At 42.0% G+C, this 22,712-nt stretch overlaps 1 protein-coding gene and 1 long non-coding RNA gene across 3 annotated transcripts in view; one reads left to right on the top strand and one right to left on the bottom strand.

Annotated features, from left to right (window-relative positions):
- The window catches only part of LOC143185633 (uncharacterized), a 130,172-nt gene that overhangs the window by 36,865 nt on the left and 70,595 nt on the right, over positions 1-22,712 (top strand). Inside the window, exon 2 of one of the 2 annotated variants that reach the window (XR_013002940.1) lies at positions 4,375-4,446. The exons of the other annotated variant lie outside the window; for it this stretch is intronic. This is a non-coding gene — a long non-coding RNA (uncharacterized LOC143185633). The remainder of the gene's footprint in view (positions 1-4,374; positions 4,447-22,712) is intronic. 2 annotated transcript variants of the gene reach the window in all.
- Positions 1-22,712, bottom strand: part of Rdl (Resistant to dieldrin) — an 83,994-nt gene that overhangs the window by 50,332 nt on the left and 10,950 nt on the right. The gene's annotated exons all lie outside the window — the stretch shown is intronic.

Genomic DNA, 22,712 nt, shown 5'->3' with positions numbered 1-22,712 from the left:
TTTATTCCCTTTGATCAATTTTTGAAAAGTTTTTTATCATGTCTACCTCTATTGAGCATGAAAGTGATGTTTTTGGGTTAACGAATAGGTACTCGAATACTAAACCAATAACAGCAGCGGTGAATAAATTCTAATTATTTTATACATTATTTAATATTCTACAAATTGTGTAAATTTTAAGAGCGTCATCAATATTACCTTCCACTTATATTGTCATTAGATGTGGAAAACAGAAAAGTAATTGGAACATTGGTGGTGATGGTCCATTTCACGTGTATGAAGTATTTCTTCTTTAAAATACTTAACTAAATAAATAATCCTTTCATTCCCAAAGTCCACTGATAGCCGATCGAGTCGCGCTATCAGTCTTCCCTTCTTTCCACGGTGGCTCATAATTATCAGACGACGCCTCCATTGACGTCGAGCGATGCTATTTTCACGCGTTCACCGGTAATAAATAACGCGCGTAATGGGATCGGAAAAGCGCGTTCACGGACGCCTGGTAGATAACGAAGGAAAGCCCTGTTCGAAGAATTCGAAATGGAGCCGATACCAGAGTCGCCCATCCGATCGTAACAAGACGAGATACATTTCACGCGGGAACCAGCCGCCGACCGATAGATCCATTTGTCACTGTCCAAATGAGTTGCTGGCCCTCTCTGCACCACGTCTCGCCACTTTCGTAGCACCTTTCATCCCTCGCGGCTTTGGATGCCATCGATGCGCGAGAATCTTGCGAAACGTGCTCGCAGGATTGATCGTGTGCAAGAAGAATTAGTCAGGCAAACGTGTTTCTATAGAGAAGACTTTCAGTTTTAAGTAATGGTACATTTTGACTTGGTATCTCAGAGCACTTAGGTTTCGTCCTTTTATGCTTGTTGCTTTCATTTGTAGCGTTTGAAAAATTTTATTCCCCATTTTTGCGAAGTTATGTTTGCCACGTTTAAGACTAGAATAATAAAATTACTAATTTAATTGTGTTATAGAATTGATTGTAGTAATTGTGAACGTTAGGACTAGTAAAGTAAATAGAATTGCTAATTTTAGTATTTAGAATATAAGGCTAAAATAGTTCTCTTTCAGAATTATGTGGAAGGTTATTCGTCCCAGTATTATAGTGGGAAAATTAGAAACAATAAAGTAAGAGTGGTTTCGCAAAAATTCTAGAGAGTTTATGAAGTAAGAAATATATTTCTTTAATATTTCCGCAGTAACGAAGTCCCATTCAGCGTGCATCCACTTCATCTGTCTCCCATTTCGCTGAATGCACTCCTTACCTTCGAAAAGGTTTCCTCACGTTAGTTCTTAATCGCACTTGAACGATATCATAATTTCCCAACGACTTTCTCAAAGAGTATAAAAATATTTGGTTTTATTAAGTTACAGTATCTTAAAAGAGTATTATCCCTACTAGGGAAAATATCTGTTGTACAATTTTCTTAGCTATACCAGTTAGAAACTTCCAGTATTAAAATTCAGTGAAGCTAAAGAAGTCTCCCAAGATTTTCGAGAATTTCTGCTCTTGAATAACACTTCCAGCACGATGGGAACTTCTGTTTACATCGTATTCTGAGTCCTCCACTCAGCATTTGGCCGATATACCTTTCTGTTTTCGAAGTCACGACGCGAGTCGAGCGTTGTCCTCTATTAAACGACGCGTGTAACGATACTCTGCCCTCTCATTTCCGTTGATTTTTAATTGAACGGAAGGCAATTGCTCCGAAGTCGGAGACGTAGAAAGCTGTTTGGAATACCGCCAAGGTGGTTCCCCACCAGTCATCCCGCCCCCACCCGGTTTTAAAATTCAATTAAAACAGTTATCGTTACTCTCCCCGAAACGCATCGGTCTCGCGTTCCTTCAGCGTTGCTCACTTAACAAAAGCCAGCAGCGAATTACTCTCATTGTCGGCTAACCAAGATTGGATTTTGTGGTAATTAAACGTCGAATGTGAACTGAGTCTGCGAAAGGTGTATAATGCAGCCCCTGTTCATTTTCGTTCGCTCGCTGAAAGGATAATTAATGCGCCTAGTGATACGCTGGAAAATTACTCTGACCAGTCCAGTTAGCCTTTTCGTTGTTCCCTACAATTTCTATCCTATATTTGCATAACACAGACAGTGACCTTTAATTACGTTCTGATACATCGAGCGACAGATTTACAGCGTGGTACGAAAAAGACATGTTAGGTAAATATGGAATGTTGAGGTTGAACGTAATTACTATTATTCTTCTATCATGAGGAAAATGAAATCTCAATCTTTGTTACCTGAGAATTTCGATTTTTCAAATGTACTGATTTTCAAATATTAAAATTTTCAAAATTTTGAATTCTTAAATTTTCAAATTTTCAAATTTTTAAATTTTCAAATTGTTAAATTTTCTTATTCCTAGATAGTAAAATTTAGGTGAAGATAATACTTCTGTGGATCCAAAATATGTACCTAACTATAACCAGACACTTTTGTCCATTTACTTTTCATGTTGCATTTGTTCAATTCCTATGCTAAAGCGAGTTCAAACAATCGATATTCAAACCGCATAGAAATCGTTCTATTTAGGTATGTTAATATTTCACATTCGAAGGGAAATTCTCGCGACATTCGGAACACCTTGCGCCTTCACATCGTCCCATCGCTATGGTCCTATCTCGAAAACGAATCCCGATCGGTCGCTCGAATAGAAATTGTTTCCCCGATTCGCGCTCCAGATTTCAAAATATTACGAGGTCCTTGGAGGCAGCGTTTCGCTCAACATCCAGTTGACACTTGGACGCGAAAATGTATTTCATCTCGTGCTGCAGCGGACGCGACAGCCACTAGCGACGGTTTCGATTTTTCCGGAGGAAATTAAGAGAGCGAAGATAAATGGAAAGCCGTTCGCAAAACGGTTTACGTCATAGTTCGGTAGTTAGGATGGAAAACGGGGGATGAGGAGTGTCGAAGGGAGGGAGGGAGGGTGGCAGTGGATGCAGCATCCAGCAAAGCTTATCGACGCATCTGTGTGAGGGGGCTGTGTGCCGAGAATTTGACGTCACTGGCCACCCCTCTTCTCTCTTCTCTCTCTCTCTCTCTCTTTTTGCCATCCCCTCTCCCTCGGTGTGACGCCCTCTATGTGGGTTATGACGATAGCAGGGGATACGCGCTCGGTTAACCCCTTGGCCGTGTACGTATTTGGTTCATGCTTGCGAAAACAGCGCGCTGCGAGCGAGGCTCTTCCCCTGGCTAACTTTGCACGCGCGTAAGCTCCTCTGCAAGGATAGAAACGCACCGCCGCTGACTTCTTTTTTTTTCCACCCCTTTTCGCCAGCAGCCGGAGGTCACTGATTCTCAACGAATCGTGGTTTAGCTGGAATAACATAAAAGTTGCTCGCCAGTTTCCTCGCGCCGCGGCTGCCTTTCACGCAGCGAACGCGAGGGTAACGCATAACGAATTAGAAAAAATTCCAGAGCGCTCAAAGCGTCCACGCAGCTCGTTAACTTTGTGCCTCTTTCTTCTTTTTTCCTTTCGCTGCTTATATTTTCCACCTCTTGCTTGTAATTAAAGGGTTATGTGCAGCTGGACCGTGGGGATCAGATAGAGGGGACTGATTGTGGATCTTAGTCTTTAGTGAATTACTTGTTTATGTTGATTCGGCTGTGGTGGACTTTTTTCGACTTTGGGGACGCTTTTTGTGATCTTTCATTAAATTACTTGATTCTGGTTAATACTATTAGGTACCATCTTGTTCACATGAATTTTTCTTGATTCCTCTAAAGATCATTCTTTTCAAATTTCATTACAGTCAAACTTTTAAAAATAACATCTAGTATTCTTTGTAAAGATATCCTATATTTTTCTTAAAATATACCTCACATTAAGTCTTTAAATTCTATTACTCCACGATATCAGTTTAGAATTACAGAATTTCAAGGTCGGATAATCGGTACAGAACCTAACAATAGACCATCAAATTCATCCCTTTATCCCCTGTAATCACGCAGAACCAAAGTATAATACCGATTTAGCGAACTTAACTTAAGCAACGCCTATAGAACAGGAACCAACCAATTCGAACGCAGCCCAGTATGTAATTCCTTTCGCGCAACCCTTTGAACAGAGGCTAAATAGTAATTCCAGCTTCCTTTGTCATTTGTAATTGGAAAAAGTGTCATTGTGTCGCAAACAGTGGAAATGAGGAAATTGGATGGTCCCGTTTTCATCACTGTCAAGTGGGAGGAAGTAAAAACCTAATCCATCCGTTTTGCATGTCCAAACTTCCCATCTTTTCCGTAGTTGCTTTCCATCGGTTACATGGCGCAGAAAGGGCAGAGGAGAGGTTAAGGGAGGGGGAACGGCGCGCGTAATCCTCCTTTCATCCGTGTTTCTTGTTTCAGCGCGGCTTAAGAAGAGGACCATCGCGTGGTGAGAGTGTCGCCGCTTTCGAGGCAACCACTTCCGGTATTTAGGTAAGCGACACCGAGCGCCGTAGCGTAAGAAAGACGGAGAAGCCCTATTAGACGAGCCACCGTGGCGACACTTAAATCGCTATCAGTCTTGCCTTCGTTCTCACCCTCCGTGCTACCCCCTTGCTCCTGTTGCCGCGAGCTAACCCGAAAAAATAACGTTTCCTCGGAGGCCTCGTTGTATTACCGCGCCTTCGCCAGACGGGACCGCTTTAATAGGGGAGGAAGAACGTTTTCGACGCCTCCTCTGTGAAGCTTCGCGCGTTTGGACTTTGAATGCGCGAAACATGTCGAGGAAAGGGCATGAGGAGTCTTTAACAAGAATTTTGTAATTTTGTAAAAAGAAGCTCATTTCTTGGTCAAGTTAAATGTAGAGTTCTTTGAATTATTCTTTAAGAAATGTTTCTCAAGGTGTGAGATTGTCTATGGTTTATATTACGGGTCAGGGAGATGAATCCGAGTGGCAAAGTTTAAGTCTCAGCTTGAGGTTACTGCTTTTGAGTTGTTACAGTTTTATTTTTTGCGACTCTGATCATTTCATACGAGGTAGAATAACCTTAGCGTTATTCAAAGTACGAAATGTATGTCTAATTAAAAAAGTTTGTTCTCATGAAAATCAGTAGACTACTGTTTTTGAAGTGTATGATGATAACTAACGTGTGTCAAAATTAATCACTCTAACAGAAGTAACAATGTAGAGTTATACAATTCAAATCGGGTTACTTAAAAAAGAAACATTATCAGCACCTAAATTTAGAAATATTTCACAAACCTTTTCCCACAATAAGTGTAAAATCACTCATAGAAAGTCATCCATATACTCTCTCTAAAGTAATAACATCCCAAAAAATATAATAGTTCAGCAAATAATAATACAATTTCCAAGTTTCCTGTTAACTACTGCTCTCCCTTTTTTTCACAGTAACCTTAAAAACTAATTTAACCAAAATCCCATTACCCACACTCTATTTTACTAACAACTCAGCACATCTGTTGCCACTTCCATCATTTTCCTAATAGAGGCTCTCTATGATCATTCCTCCTCGTTTTCCATTTGATTTCTCTCGCTTCGTGTTCCTCCGCGTTCTACCCCGTCTGCAACACGTTCGTCGGATTTCCGGCAGAAGGACGAGCCAGGAGGCACAGCGCAGTGTGCGTCAAACGATCCCCGCGATGTAACGAAGACGGGGACGAGGACAGCAACGAGGGCGAGGGCAAGGGTGAGGGTGAGACACGGCTCATTAAACGTCGACCTCCTCCCTCTGCAAACGGACCGACGGCACAAGAGCTACACGCTGGAAATTGTTGTGCAAATACGACTACATTTATCCTGCAGCCTCTTGGCAAGCGCATATATTATTCAACGGAGAATACTGCACCTTTCTCTTTCTCTTCGCTTCTGTCCCCCTTCATCCCCTGCCCTCTCAATCTGCTCCCCCCGCGCTCCATGTTTGTCTTGGCCGTTTTAGGCGGCGAACACGCCGAAAATCTCGACTCGACTCGGCTCGATTCTGGCCTGCTTACACGCTGCCACAATGCTTGGCAACGTCCTCCGAGCAGATCGTTTCCAGGATCACGGGGATCCCAGATACGATCTCGCTTGTACCGTTGACCGATTTATTCCGCGACGAGGTGTGCCCTACTGCTCGCTGGATCGTGATAGATGTGCTTGCGCCGGATAAAATATAAAATTAAGATTGTCGAAAATGGGGCGCGTTTGAGGGATTGGAATTGTTCGAGTTTTCGATGATGTATTATCCTCTTTGGGTGCTCGCTGCGAGTTGGCTTTGAACGAGTTGCAGATAAGAGTGATATAGGTAGTATGGTTTGGCTTTTCGTTAGGTCTGCGCTTCGAGTACGGATCAGATTTGTGAAAAATTGCTTGGGCATGATGCTCTAGCTCCAGTGAATACTGTCGAATCGTTGTAATCCTAGAATATGAAGGAAGATTTTTGTGAAGTATTGGATATGATGTTTTATATTTTTGATGCGCTCTAGCGAGAATATTACAGTTTTGGTTTATTCAGTCGCGTAATAAGATATATTGTATCTATTCTAGAAAGAAGGTTTTAAAAATAATGTGAGTTAAAGTTTCTCTGTGAAAATTAAATTGTAAATATTAACACTACAGTTATTAGCAGGACTGATATTAAAAATTTCGTTCGTTTTTAGCTAGAAAAATATTCTCAAAATTTATATTTACTATATTCAGTAGTATAACCATTCTTATATTTATTTTGGGATCCACCAATTTCAAAAATAATTCAGCACAATAAAATTTGTAAAACAAGAGATTAAACATTCGATACGCTAAAACTGTACAATCGTTTTTCAGTCAGTTATCTCCAACAATTTGTCCAATGTACATACGAGAACTCTTTGTTCAAAAATATCAAAGCCGCGTTTGCGTCAGACCACCTGCATTAAAAAAATTAATCGAATCCCCGCTATTTGCCTCGAAATTGCCGCGAAAACCAGCAGAATGGCATATTTGTCCGATCACCACTTCACATTCACACTGGCTGGAAATCGACAAAAAAAAAAAAAAAAAGTGTCGAGATCGAGTTGCCATTCTTCCGCGTGAACGAGCAAACGCGTCGGAATCAAAATCGCACGCGGCCTTGGTTACAACCCCGTCAATGGGTGGATGACAGTCGGGTCTTTATCGCCATTCACCGCTCTCTTGACCGTGGCCGTGTTCGCAGTGATGGACGTAAATAACGGGGCCGCCGCCAGTCAAGTCCACATGAATAAGAGAGATCATGGAGATACGTAGGAAGGTAACAAAGACGCGGGCTTCCCGTTGTCTTTATTGCCACTCGTTGCCCCTTTTGCCCGCGACGCGTTCACGATCACGAACGTGGACGATTAACCAAGATCGCAGATACAACGGTCGACGACAATGACTATCGCAACAACAACAAGAACGATGTCGCTGGTCACGAGCGGCACGACCACTCGGAAGCCTGGCTCTCTCATTGTCTTTATTGCGAGCACAGCGCTCGGTTTATCTGCTGCACACGCGATACCACAGAGAACACTCGGCGATAAGAAGTTTTTTCGTACGAACGCCAAGATCTCCCTTGTGCTATTGCTATAATCATCATTACGCTACCTACTCAGAAACTCGCTATCCCATTGACGCGGCGAGGGAAGACGTTCGTTGGATCTCGGAGCAGCTGTCTTCTGGAGCATTGTCGTTCTGTTATCGTTGAAATTGTTGATGGAGAGCAGTGTGCTGGATGTAAGTTTGAGTATCGTTAGAGTTCAAGTTTTGGGTTGTGATCAATTTTACTTTGCAAATGTATTTTCGATACCGATGCTGTAACTGTGGACGTGGGTCATTTAATTATTTTTTAGATGTTTCAAAAAATCTGAGAATGTTCATTTAACTTCTTTGAACATTCTAGAGTATCTAAGGATCATGATAGATTCTTTCTAAAGTGGAGAACGTAACTATTCATTACTTGCATATTTTTGAGATAAAAGATAGAAACTAGTTCCACCTCCACAGAACAAAAGGAAGCAATCAATCTAACACACACCTTTCCCTGCAAATTATATCCCCCCTTTTAGTCCTCCAACAAACCAGGTCCTCCAACATAAACACGAACTAATTTGCTCAGTCCAAGAATACAGCTACTCAGAACTTTGTTCCCTAATACCCTCCGCGACCCTAGTGTCCACCTAAAACACCCTCCCTTCTAACAGGGTTAAAGTCGCGTGGCGAATTTCAAAAAGAGTAATTCCTGGAAGGCTCCTCGAGGGTGGGGAGTATCAAGTCAAGTTTTCTTAGAAAAGTTCCCCAGCCGAGTCGACGGCGTCGTTTCGTATTTCCCTGGGAGTAAATTCACGTTGTCCTTATTACAATTCGTGGTCGGCTTATCCGAGGAGCACGCGATGTGCCTGGGAATTTAGATAAGCATCCCTTGGCCTAGACCGTACGGACATCGGAATCAGAACTTGCGCGCGATCCCCTCGCCTCCTCTTTGCCCTCGACCGACTCCTTTAATGCGGCTACTAGACCGACTAGGCCGAGGGAGGTGTCGTTATTTCTCGGTCGGCTTTCAAGGTGCGCGCAGGACCCCGTGTGTCGTCCCCGCGGCGACCGAAACGTTGCGTCGCGCGATTTACGTTCGTCTTTTGCATCACGCCGCGCGGCCCTTCGGTATTAAAGCCATTAAAGGTCGACACGGTGGCTCGTATAATTAACTAAGATCGATGATACGACCAAGGACGTCAGCGGGGACGTCGTCTCGCTGCCACGGTGGAAACAATCTTTTAATACCTCGCTCCCAGCCCCTCTGTGGCTGATGATTGACGCCTCGATACAGCGTGTAAAACGACTACGTTTACTGTTCCGTCTTTGCTCGGAGCAGTTTGCCTGCTGGTTATGTAACGTCGGAGGGAGGAATAATTATCGCTCGTTGCAGATTCGACGGTGTTTTCTTGGGGGTTGGGGACGGGGGATGGGGGTTGAGTAACGTTGATGCAAATACTTTGGGATCAGATAGGACTAAATGGATTCATAAAATGCAGAATTTAAGTTAACTAGAATGTACTAAATGCTGCTGTATATTTTTTTCTGATTTATAGCTTTTCCCAATTTTGTGTGGCTCCATTTTCCACAGTTTCATGAATAAGTAGACGTATTTTCTAAGGATTTTCTAAACAATTGGTCGGAAATAACTAAATTAGGGTTAAATTATTAGTATTTATAGAAGCCTCCAAATTTCTTCAATCAATATTTACATGTGTCTATATTTCTGAAAAATGTAGGAAAGCTATTCCCTAAAAAACGCTTGCTAAAATCAATTAGAGACTTTTGTCCTATTAAATTGGTCACACTTAAAAACCGTGAATCTCAAAAAGCAGCACACTGGTTTGCTACATTTCATTATTCATGATTCTATTTTCCAAGATTTCCCATAACATCCTCCTGAAGCAAGCTCCCAATATTCTCCCATTTTGTCGAAGCCCAGTCGCCGATATAATACCGCAGATTTCGCAGTCCCCACACTCCTGAAATTTCGAACAACTCGAGGAACATGAAACCAATCTCGTCCGAGCGAAACTAGCTAAAAGGCGCGGAGCAAGTAGTGGCAATAAACGAGGACTCGAACCGAGAATTCCGTGGAAGATCGTTCGAGTGTCGACTCGCGACTTGGCGCAACGACGTCGTCGCAGTCGTCGTCGGTGCAGCGAACACGCTGCAGGGCGTTACCATTACCTAATGGACATGCCGGCCGAATGCAACGAGCCGTTATTCTTACGAGTCACACCGGCCCCGAGCAGCCAACAGGGCGTAGCTCCGTTATTAAAGTTCACCGTCGTTCACGGCTCGCAGAGAATAACCGGCCAGATTAGCGCTGGTTCGCCGTTTCTTATGTTATAACTGGCAGCCCTCGGTTGTTTTTATGCGCCCGTTTACGAGTTTGCCCCGTTGCTCTAACGTTGATAATGGAACAGTGTAAACGCTACACTGTTTTGCTCTTTACTTGGGACATTGTGCCATTCTTCTCCCTTTCTGCTGTCGAGTTATGAATAGGTATTTTCAGGTTGTTAGATCACCAGTGCTGGACGATAAAAGCACTTCAAACATAGCGAAAAGCGGAATATTGAGGATGGGGGTGGGGGATTTTGATTACAGTTAGGTGATGTTATGTGGTTGGTTGATATAGATGTGTTAGGGCTTAGTAAGCTGTAATGAGTGATATAGTAATCATGAAGAGTTGTTATGTTCAGAAGGGGGTGTTTTAACCCCTCAATGCCAGCGCAGTTTTGTCTGGAAAAGCACTGCGCAAAGGGAAATGAAAATTACGTTATTAGGAAGCTTGTGTTTTCTAAATTATATGATACATAAACATTCTACAATCAATGAAGAATTCTTCAAAAGAAATTTTTTCAAAAAAATGGTAGAAAATGAGAATTCATGTGACATATAGAGGTCGTTGCTGAGAGGTTAATTGTTGTATTGAAATTGAAGAAATTGGATAAAAGTTACAAGTAGAAGTTGAAACCTAAACAGACATTGCTTAATTATTTGAGAATTCATAATGTTTCCTAATAATTAAGTTTCTAACACCGTCTATCTTGAACAAGGAGTTTCAGAACCCTCTATAATTTAGTAATGAGTAAAAACATTACTGAAAATTTGATCGTCATGGTAGCCGTGGCAACCACATAAATTTCATTGATTAATCATTACAAGCAGCAATTAAGCCATGATTTAACGACGTGGAGAATGCACGATGGCGTACAGAAGAAAGGTGGATAAAGACAATCGGGCAACTGTTATCGACGATAATGACATATGTAGGTTTCGCAAAATAGAGCGTGCACGCGAAATCGCGATGATTTTGACGGGAATTGGTAAAGCGCGAGCACAGAACCGATCGATAAGCAATAAGCAGTAAATTGGGACTGCGCCCCTCTTGGTAGCATGCAAATCATCTGAAGGCCTCTAATAAGTGGCTGCGTAGGTCGAAAAAGGAGAAATTGCGCGATTCTGCCTCGACTAGGCTGGGATTATACATCGTTATATACGTACGAGCCAGTGCAATCTTGGCAAATAACATTTTTCATTTCAGCTTCGATTTTTGTCCGATGAAATGCAAGGAAGGCACGCTATCATTTTCATTTCTCTGTATCATTGCTGTCCTCTATATTTTCAGGATTCTATGCGCGATTATTCTGTTGGGGGTGGTTTTCACGATATTGAATATATTCGTGTTGCAAATAGACGTCTTGAGTACAGGAATTTCCAGTCTGTTCAAATAGTCTACGTAGATGCTGAAATCTGATGTTCATTTTCTATTTTCATTGCAAACAAGTTTAATATGATGTCTTTGGAAAATATTTCACACTGGTTTCGAAAGTTTCTTGTTTTATAAGCAGCTGCAAATCTATGAAGCGCAAGCAAACTTTTATGACTGATTGCATATTTATTGGAAGAAATTTTATACACTTTAATGCATCTATAATGTCACTATGTAAACTTATAAGAGTTTAATGACTATTATAATTCTTTGGAAAATATATTTAACTTGAACTGGTGCATAATTTACCTTGATCGAAGATTTCATATTTTCTGCGAAGTTATAGTTTTCAGAGTGTATGTAAATTTGTAGGACTACATAATATAAAAGAATACCTATGTTATGTATTTCTATGTTCATATTTTTATTAATTGTGTGTTCGATATTGGTTTTTTTACAAAATCACTTAGAAAATTTTCACCCTCCTTCGTTCATGAATGTCTAGATATCTGAGATACAAATTCGAGTATCCCTTATTTTATTTTCACTCTTTCTTAAGATCTCAAATTCCTTTGATTAATGAACAAAACATTACTCGATTGAGATTCCACGATTCGTCGAGTTTCTTCAAGCTCACTGGCGAACACGATAACACGACAGTGGCCCCAAATGCAGCGCCATCGAAGCTCGTCCGGCGAAGTTCGAGCGATTTGCGAACAGTTCCACGCTAGTGGCGCACTGAGACCTTGTCATAAAGTTACGCTTTATCGTGTTCCGCGCCAGTGGGGGTTTCCCTCCTGACATGAGCACGGCTTACTTCGATCTGCCAATCACGAGTTCGGCTCCTGGAAACGCGAAGCAGCCGTGTTCGTGCCAGGATGTGCAAAATGAAATCGACTCGAACGATCGTTCCGCCTCAGCTTCGTTTCCCTCGAATATTTCATGGGCTCCGCGAGCAAACAGACTGGCTCCTTTCCCTTCGGCTATCTTCGAATGAATTTTGCACCTCTCGACGAGCTGCCTTAACGGTTGCCCCTTATTAAACTTTTCTGCGTTATGAAGGTATCCTCGGGCGAGTATTTCCTGAGGAATGTTGCTTCGCATCAAGTTGTCCGAATAAACAAGCGGTGAAAATGATGAAGCAGCTTTCTTGGCGAAACAACATTGTGGCTTTGTTCACTGACACGGCTTATGTTAGCTATTTATTTCTGTTAGTGGGTAGGTCAGGTGTGGAGACGCGTGAAGAAAAGGCAGAAGTGGTACTAGCTCGCTTCCGATAACCACAGACCTGATATTGTCAGTAGGTTACCTAGCACGCAATGAAGATCTGCGTTCACGATAGCAACCACTTTAGATTCCCTTTTGCTATTTCTTTTATACCTCGCTAGCCTCGATTCCTTTTATTATACATCGACGAGGCTATTATATTGTCTCGGTTTCGTGTCTGCGCGACTGGCAATTCGTTTCTGCTCGGACCTCAGCGACGGCCATCTTTTTAGATCGTTCGAGGTAAACACGGTCTAGGGCTCCCGATCGATCGACTATGAAGCTCGATGAATTTTCCTCCTCTCGGACTCCGCGAAACCGACCGCGGTTATTCTGGGGTGGGCCATGTGTATTTTGAGGATATTATTTTCCTTCAAATGTTGAAGCTTTTGAGAGAAGAAACCTTGATTGGAGAAATGGAATTTTAAAGGGAGGTGGAAATGGACAAACCTATTCAAAAGCCAACCGTGTAATGTAGTTTAATTGGAGTTTTTGTCCTCTTTTGTATTCGTTGATGTATATTTATATATTCAACTCCATTGTGCTCTTTTCTTGTATTTCCATCACCGTTTTCAATTTTCATGTAGGTTAATCGTTTTGGTTCTGAATTGGTTTCCATCATTTGAGGAAGTAAATATTGGATATATTTTCTGGTAGTAGTATATTCGAAAAATTCACAATTAGAGGATGTGTAATATGAATAAGTTACCCGTGCCCCAGTATGTCTGACTTGGGACTTATTCTACTGATGGTGCCCACTAGTTAGGCCAGACATAACAAAGTCAGTAGAATAAGTCTCGAGTCAGACACATCTCCAGCAAATTTTAGACTCCTTCTCAACAACGAATAACTCTAAAATGAAACCTTAAATGCAACCTTATCATTCTTAACGTTGTTTCCCTTTTCGACATGTAGAATTACCTCTTAAAATTTGACTCTTCTTATCTAACACGCTTTATATACTCGAATAAGTAACTCACACTTATTACAATAAAATCACACTTACTATTCTTAAAAATATTTCAACCTCAATTTCTCCTCAAACTTGCAATAAATATTTTCTCCTAATTAAATGAATCAACAACACAATATCTACAATTAAATTTTCTCAAGCTTTCTCTACCCTCTAACCACCCTCGAACGAACCTGCTCTAAAGACATTGCCTATACTCCATATCAAAACAATACCAAGATCAGCAACAGCAGCCATGGCCTCAGAGTTAACAGTCAAACGTCAACAGTTGAATAGCTAAACAGCGGCATGGGAACGGAGCCGTTAAGAGAGCGGGCAAATCTGCCTCTAACTAAAAGCCATTTTCGTCATCTGTCTGAGGCTTGTGTAACGCGGTTAATTCCTCATCCACGTCAGCCAACCGGGGGAGAGAGAGCGAGGTTCACACGGACGGTACTCGGGAACAGTGAAATCAGAGTAATCCGGGGGCAGGTCGCCTCTGCACGTTGTCGGAAGGACCTCCGCCCCTCTCGTCCCCGCGGCCCCGCTGTCGTCCACAATATGGCCATGTGTCGGTGTGCAGGCTCGTGTGGACATGCAGGAGGCACGAGGGCGCGATTACGTCTGCACCAGCATTATCGGAAAGTGCATTACCAGCGCGTCGATCGCAATTCCTATGCGCGATTTCCGCTCGGTTCGCGTTGAACGAGTCGAGCCAACCGGAGGCTGCTCCTTGATCGACGCTCAGCGCTCGGACGGGGATTACCTGCGCTGTTCCGATTACAAAGGCAGGGTCGGGATTTCGGGATGTAATTACTCTTGGCCGGATGCTCGTCAAACTGTGGTCACCGATCGAGGGAACAGGCTAACGTTTTTTTAGGGAAGAGGGCTACTTCGCGGAAGACGCTCGATTCGGTGTTCCTGAGGGCTGCGGTTTAGTTACGTTGGAATGAATAATAATGGGATTAGAGTTCTGTGAGTTATAGTGGTTCAGGAGTAGATTCCGATATAGGATTTTGGCGAGAGTTTGTAGCTTGTGGGTGGAGATATTAGGGCTTGATGGAATGGTTTAGTGAGTATGTTAGCGGAAATTAATTGTTTTAAAGATATCTGATTTTAACTTTTGCATGTCGACGTTTCTGCAATTTCTACTTTTACGTGTATTAAGTAAAGTGAATAGTGAAAGGTGAAGGAAAAGAGATTAAGAAGAAGGAATTGTTTATCATTTCGTAAAGGCAGTGTCAGAAGTTACATATTATTTGATGGAAGTACTTAGAAGTTGAAAAAAGGGGCATTTGCGCCGACTTCCGAGTATTTTCAGTAGTATAACCCTATAATACAGTAGACAATGAACCTTTAGTTATTGATTTCGCTACTTATGGAGTTTAGTACTAGGTAGTAGGATTTCAAACATGAAGAAGAGTGTTTTAGCAGCAATATTAAATGAAGTAATCGTACTGCATAGTATAGATCTGCATATAATCATGTTTTGCAAATGAAGTCATTGCTTAGAGATATGTACTTTTTGGGTTCATAAAGTCACGAGTTTACTTTACTCAATTACAATCTGTGCCAATAAATTTTGTTTAAAAGGTGTGTGTATCATCATTAACAGATCTCCAATTAATTTTTAAAAATTACACAAAAATTTAATTTATCGTGCATTTTTATGTATATTAAAAAAAAACGAAATAATACGAAACACATAGTAAAATAAAATAAAATAGACGTGTGTAGCTAAAAAAATTCGTTCTAAAATCCATTAAGAGATTCCATTATATCAAAATGCATAACAAACACAACATACCTTCAAAAAAAAAAAAGCAAATCTCGTAAAGAGGGTTTAATTCTCATGCAATTTCCCATACAACACGATCTCGGAACAACGTGCAAAAACTACCGATCGCAGGATTAATCCAGGTCGTGTTCAACACGTTCCCCGGTCCATCTACCAAAGCTAGGCAAGGAATTAACAACGTTACGCAAAACTCTCGGCTCCTGGCCAGACGAACGAATTTCATTCGGACGCAGATTTTCGCGGGGAAGTTTAAAGGAGTTTGCAATTTAATGTCAAAAGTTTAGAATTATTCTGGCGTATCTGAATTTCCCCGGGTACGTGCTCGCAACTCCGACGTAACCGTCGCAGTGCTATACGCTTCTCTGTCGTCACGTATACCAGCGCCATTGAGATCTTTGTCAAAACGATTCCCCAGCGGCGCACATTTCGCAGTAACAAAATACAAGATCCAGCGTAAGGAGCTAGTGTTGTCTAATGTGTTAATTAAAGTTTGCGCCGTGGATCGAAGAGGAAATTCCTAATGGAACATTCACGTGTGCAATAGCGAGTGACCACGATGACTGATAAGGAAAGTGAGGTATGCGTGTTACTGCTTTGTCGTTTCTGTTCAAGGTACGCTGAGACGATGCGAGGGTACGCAATCTCGCGTTGGAAATAGATGCAGGTAATTGAGGAAAACTTGAGAATCGAAGGCAGGTCGTCATAGAATCAGAGATTAGTCGTTTTCTGTTCAGTATTTGAGAATCTGATCAATTTTAGGTTCTTTGTCTGTTTATTATTGCTTGGAGACTGAATATATAATGTAGCAGAAATTTCATACCTTGATTGTTAATTTTGTTAATAAACTTCTGACCGATAGGTAATTAAAATAATTAATTGAGCTAAATTAATTTTTCTGCTGTAATTAATAATCTATAAATTTCACATTTGAAGCACTCTGCATTATTACAGTATTAAATATATAAATTAATGCTTTACATTTAATATATTACTGTTGCAGTATATATTTAACGTGGTCAATTGTAAATTAAATTCCAAGAGAATGGAAGTAACAATTACAGTAATAATACTTCTTGATGTTTTGTTTTACATTTGGAATAAAAGGAGTATATTGAAAGCGGAGAATTATGTTCGCTACAATGAAATAGCATTAATGAGTTTTATAAAAGGTTAAAGTATGTCATGTGTTATATAAAGTGTACCATTTTGAAAATGATGTGTACTTATGTGAACTTGTGTGAGCACATTAAAATAGAGACTGCAGCGAATATTTGGTGGTTTCATTAATGGTTAATGCACAAAGTTCAACGATCTACGGGTGAAATGTTAAACGTCAATTGCACTTGACGATCCTTGGTCACGTTGCTCATTATAATGGACATTCATTTCGATGACTGTTTATTCGCGCAATTTACAAGACACGATATATTCCCGGTCACCATCGGGACATCGACCGTGTTCAGTTATAATGAACATTGCTCTCTATTCGCCCGGAAACACTGTATCCGAATTAAACGGGAAATTTTCGAAGTAACCGACAATGTTTGCACTCGGGGATGAAAATTAGCCGCAGTCGAGTGGAGTGCGCGACAACTGACGGATTAAATATCGAGAAGTTGAATTTCATTCGCGACAAATTCTACGCCCGAACTGTCGTGTTCGAAACGGTCGATTGTACAAATTTTAGCGAAATTAGTTCCTTTGACCGTGCAAATAGTATCCCTTGTAATTTAAATTTCATAGATGCTCCAAAAGTTCACATATATCTTCAGGTACATTTTGGGCATTGTAAATACTTTTTGAAACTTGTTTGCTTGGATATTAAAATTTCCTTTTACAATATTCAAATTTTTGAATATTCAAATTTTCAAAGATTCAAATTTTTAAATATTTAAATCTTCGTATAGTCGAAGTTTCAAATATTCAAATTGTCGTATGTTCATAAATTTCATATTTTCAAATCTTCAAATATTCAAAGAGTCTACTAAAGCATGAGACCTTTAAAAACAAAAAGGCAGATACATAGAAACCTAAGTACTAGCCTCAGATAGCTCTCCAGTCTACTTCTGCAAAACGATCTTCTATCCATCTTGAACCATATTTTACAGCATACATTACTTTACCACAATCTTCCATACAAGTAACTAATCTCTTCCTAATCCTCACCAATACAAGCTTCACAAATCCCCTAGCTATCTCATCCCTCTAACCCCATGTTCCCTCTGCTCCCCAATTTTCCAGAATTTAATATCCCTCTCAACCCTTCCACTTCCACCAAAACTCCCCCTCGCCTCAGCTATTTATCACCCTTGCTCTTCACGCGCGTCAGCTTCCCTCACCGTCCCCTGTCCACTTCCCTTCAAACCCTTGTTCCTCGGTTTTTCACGCGAAATCGGTTCGATCGGTCTTTGGAACTTGACCGCAGACGAAACCGCGTTGCGCATTGACGTAAGATTGGCATTGGCAAGGGAAACCGAAGAAAACGACGTGGTCGAGTGTATGGGTGCGCGCAGGTGGGCTGGTATCAAAGCGTTACCCGTTATACATCGGATTAACGCTATTTTTATTTAAGGTATGCAGCGGCAACGGTGTGGCGACGGTGGCAGCCAGCATCGTCGGTTGGCAGGGCTCGATAAGAGCGTGGGTATAGCAGTTAATTATATCAGCGCCCCATTAGCGTGCCAGTACACCACGAGAGATTGCAATGGCTTTTTATACACAGGAAGGGTCCGCTGTTGGCGCTGCTGTTGCTGCCTTTTTTCCACCTGGCCATACAACGCCTGGCGGAAGCGTGTGCCGCGCTCGCGCGTCGACTCGGTCCGCGTGCTGCGTAAATACGGCCAGTAATTACGTTGCTGGAGGGAAATTACCAGTTACCGGGTTGCTGTTGAGTTTTATCCAATTAGGGGATTGCTTCGACCACCGTCAGACCCACTTCGTAATGCTTCCGCCGAAAAGGAGGTCTCTCCTGCGCCTCTTTCCCTCGGAGCTCCGTACGTCCCTCTCCTTTCAATTTATTTCACAGGATTTTCTTTAGCTTCCCTTGGCTTCCTTCAAGTGGTCGGTCGAAACCTGGACTGCTCATTCAGTGGACGGAATTAGTGCTGCAGGTTTGGACAATTTGGGGGGAGATTTTGGAAGGGCTGATCAAATATTTGTCGACTTTTTGTGAACGTTCTGGTAGGGTTCCTTGTATTTGAGCTTTTGTTTTTCTTTGAGATATGGTGCTAATTAGGTTTAATCAGAAAATACTGTATGGGAGTCTAAATAGTGAAATGGTGGTTGTATAATTATTCGAAGGAGTATTTCCTATCGCGAACTGCATTACACATCTGCCGATATATTTGCCACGTAATTAAAAAACGATGAATGGTTGAGAAATTGCTTCATTCACAAACTTGGTATCTCGTCAACGTAACGTGTCACCAATTGTTCCGTTCATAACTTCCCTGTGGTACTGAGAAATGTAGATATTGAATGTTGTTACGTCGTTAATGGTTTTCGTACTAGAAAGAAACGCGACACGCGTTAGATAAGCGACGACGAGTGACCCTGACATAGACGTGATCGATTTCGCCAAGTCGCTCGTCGAGCTAGCAACTATCGCGTCTAGTCAATGACGCTTCAAGTTCCATCGTTCTTCGATTCATTATTATATTTATAGCCCCTTCCAGTGATCGGCATCTCAGGGTTGACTGCAGTTTGCTCGGGAACGCGGTGCTGGGAAAACTAAAGTAAAAGAGTTGAGCATTGTTCGTTCAGGATATTAAAAATAACTCGTTTCGCAAAAGCCTTACATTCCTGAAAATTTAATTTAGAAACCATGTAACATTGTTTTCTTAGTCTCTTTATTTGCCTGGAATCTTTTAATTATGTTTGCCAGAGACACTGTCTACAGTAGTCTAACCCAAAATGATGTTATTATTAAATAGTACATAATTGATATCAGCTAAGCGAACAATTATTAGCAAAAGCCTTGCAAATTCATATTAAAACGAAGTGGTAGTTATTTCAAACTGATTTTATGTAAATAAAGTCTAAATTATACAATGATTATATTCATTAACCGTATTCAATAAACAATGTAAATTATCATCTGTCTTGTACCTGCCTAACGTTAAATATATTCGTGGAATGGTTCTCATATATTTCGTTAGAGTGTCAAAACCTGATTTAGCGTTACCACAGGGAGAAAATCACAATTTACTGCATTATTGGGTTCTCATTAATTAATTATAACGGGTCAGCTTAATTAATCTCTCACATTTTTTCTCTAAATGCATCTATCTCCCGCGGACAAGTCCCTTAATTATTTTATCGTTCAATCACGTGAGAACGATTTTCAGAAATCTTTAAACGAAAAACACTTAGGTATATTTCTTTACATTTCATTTTCCTGACTTTTTTAAGGTCGTCGTAGAAGTCAAACAATTCGACTTGGCGTCGAATCCATTTCTCAGAGGGCGAGTACTTTGTCCAAAAAGAGAAGGAGGTGCTAAGGACACGCAGATCGCGAGACTTGCCCTTTTGATAGCGCCGAAAAGTTCGGCGACCCTCGTTGTTCCGCCATTTTCGCCTAACTTTCAGCCTCTCGGCGTGGCCGCGCGCGCCGTGGAGGCATTACCTTAATGCGACCCAGAAAGCTCTTTTATTACACCCGCACTCTGGCGCACACATTACTCCGAGCATTCGCTGGCCGAATGCGCCACGCACACGCGCGCAACCGCTTCTGATCCTATTGCCATGCCGAATTGAAAAAAGCATAGTTCCCCTCGCTCATCCTGCGAGCCTTCGTCTTCTCTGCTCTTTAATATCTTTCGTTGTGATTAAGTTCTTTCTGCCCTTTGATTTTTTTGGTCACAAACAACACGAAATAATTGTTTCTCTCCTTTGACTCAAGCGATACCGAGGTAAAGGATGACGATGAAAGATAGAAACATTCGAAAAGAAGAAGCTGCGTTTGACATACTTGTTAGCTTTATGAACATTGAATATTTGTTTTTACTGTAGATCGCGACAGGGTCGTGGCAGTCTCGTATCACGTAATGGACATTTAAAGAAAAATTGTCAAATGGGGACACTCGTTCAAATAGCGAAGTTGTTAGGAGGTCAAGTTGGCGTTCTCTAGATTCTTTTGAAGTCATTCAGATTTTTTAATAGGTATTTAAAACAATCTAATACTGAAACATTGAATTCTGTGTCTCTCCCTACAGAGGGATAAATTTTGGTAGTACCAATGCTAGCAACTCTATGCTACCAATACCAATGCATTCCCTGAGATTTAATTGGGTTTCGAATTGGAATCTCACCACGAGACCACGTCAATAGTTCGAATTAGCGAAAGATACGACACAGAATTAAGTTCAGAAGTTACTTGTCCTTGCTGTTACGATGGTTTCGAGCGGGTAACCACTTTAGCAGTGGCGGCGAACGGACGATCAAGGACGCAGACGTTAGTCACTGAGGGTGATGTCCTCGCCATTGATTGGCAGCCCTGGCCGCGCACTTGTCAAGGTTCCGCTACTTGAACGTATAAGCTTCGACTGTAGCTCACGGTAAAGAGACCGATTTTAATTACTTTTTATTAGGCGATGTTCCAATTGACTCGACTTTTAAAGAGGAGGAATATGAACGCGAAAATGAAGCTTTTATGAAAAACAGAATGTAATAAGGGACGATGTATCAGAAATGTAATTTCTCGTCGAAAGGCAAAGGTTTAATTTCGCATTGTGGGAAGAGAGAATGGATAATGCAGTTCGATGGTTCATCGGAGAAAAGTAAGCTGTAATGGTTCGCTCCGAGCACACCTTGCGGTTGAGATCTCGATACAATGTCCATTGCAATGTCTGTTTCGATGACGACAGCGATATCGATAGCTAGGAAATGAGACGACGTTTCGAAGGAAACGTCAAACGATTGAATAAGGACACGGCGATCGCGAATGGAAACACCGAGGTCTTTCTTCTGACTTTCTAATCTAATTCTGTCGTTCCAGCTATTCCATTTCAATGATTTCATTCACTTGCAATTTTCATTCATGGCACTTCTATATTTTGATTTCTTAATTAAATTACCTTCCATGCATAGATACATTTATATTCAAAGTTTCGTAATGTTTCCCTTTTATTTACTGCTTCCAATGTAATTCCTTTCGAAATCTAGTTTGTAATATGAATTCTACTATGAATCAAAATGATCCCGCATTCGTCTCCCGCGTCCATCTAAAATCGTTCTCCTTCCAAGGATTAACTTATCCTCTAACTTAACAGTGTTATAAAGCACTAATTACCAACACAAAAAATATCTGCTCAACAATCGAGCAGAAAATTATACGCAGTGCGTCCACGGTCGCTCGACTCGCCATTCTACGGTGCGCTCTACCGCATTTACGACCCTGTCGCGTTTCTTTCACCCCCTCATACACTGTATTTCACCTACTTCTCATTTCCTGCCCAGTCAATGCGGCATTGCCTTCGCCGCCGACTTCAATCTCTCCTAGATAAAAATGACTGCCAGTCGGTGACTCGGCGAGGGATCCGTTTGATTCCGTCGACAAGTTAACTGGCAAAGAAACGTTCCCCGATAATCGACTGCCGTGTACCGAATAATGAACGTTTCATCGAGGTCACGATCTTCGAGGTAACATTAGAAGCAGCGTCGGCACTTTGCGTCGCCTGCCCGTTTCCCTTCTGCCCTCTGTCCCCCCCCCTGTCCCCTCTGCCGATTTTCCTGGCGTCTCGGTTACGTCCCGAACCCGGGAAATAAAAGGGAAGAAAATGGTCCGCGGTTCGGAAAGAGGCGTTTCTCGATTGGATCCCTCGGATCGATTGTTCGCCGACGATGCCGAACATTCCCGCGTGCGACTGCGAATTATAGGCATGGGCCGTGGCGCGGCTCGACTGACCGAGTTTGCGTTGGTGTTGGAGGTCCCATTGATTTCCTGGCCCATGTCAAGGCTGCACGCGAGGAACCCCCGTTCGCCTCCGACCACCCACAACCTCCGTCAACCCCCTTCAACCTCCTGCGACCCCCTCGTCCGCCCCCTGACCCTCCCCCGCGTCGCCGCCCCGCAGCACCGCGTCGCACCGACAGCACGAGCAACGTTTCACTTCATGCCGACTCTCTGTTCTTCTCCCTTTTTTCCCCACCCCCCCGTCGACCGTGGTGTCTTCCCTCCGTTCGCCAGGGACGAATGCACCGCGTGCACTCGTTCCGTCTGCCCCTGTCCCGCGGACACACGTATTTCGTCTTCGTTTTCGAGGCGAATTTTTTTCCTCCTTCCTATCTTCGACGTCGATTGTTGCGGGAGAGTTCGTTCGATTCGAGTATCTGATAACTGTAGGCGCTTTGGGGTAGGTAGGGGCGAGGGCTGAGCGAGAGGGTGTTTAGAGACTGGTTTCTTTGTGGAGGAAAATGGTTCTAGGGTTGGTTTTTTTTTCATCAGCGCGGCTTGATGGGTTTGAAGATTTGGTGAGATTTTTGTTAAGTTTCTTTG

This window comes from Calliopsis andreniformis, chromosome 2 (genome assembly GCF_051401765.1).
Source record: "Calliopsis andreniformis isolate RMS-2024a chromosome 2, iyCalAndr_principal, whole genome shotgun sequence".
NCBI classification, from domain to species: Eukaryota; Metazoa; Arthropoda; class Insecta; order Hymenoptera; family Andrenidae; genus Calliopsis; species Calliopsis andreniformis.
The sequence above is the reverse complement of the archived record's forward strand: the minus strand, read 5'-3'. Positions and strand labels throughout refer to the sequence as shown.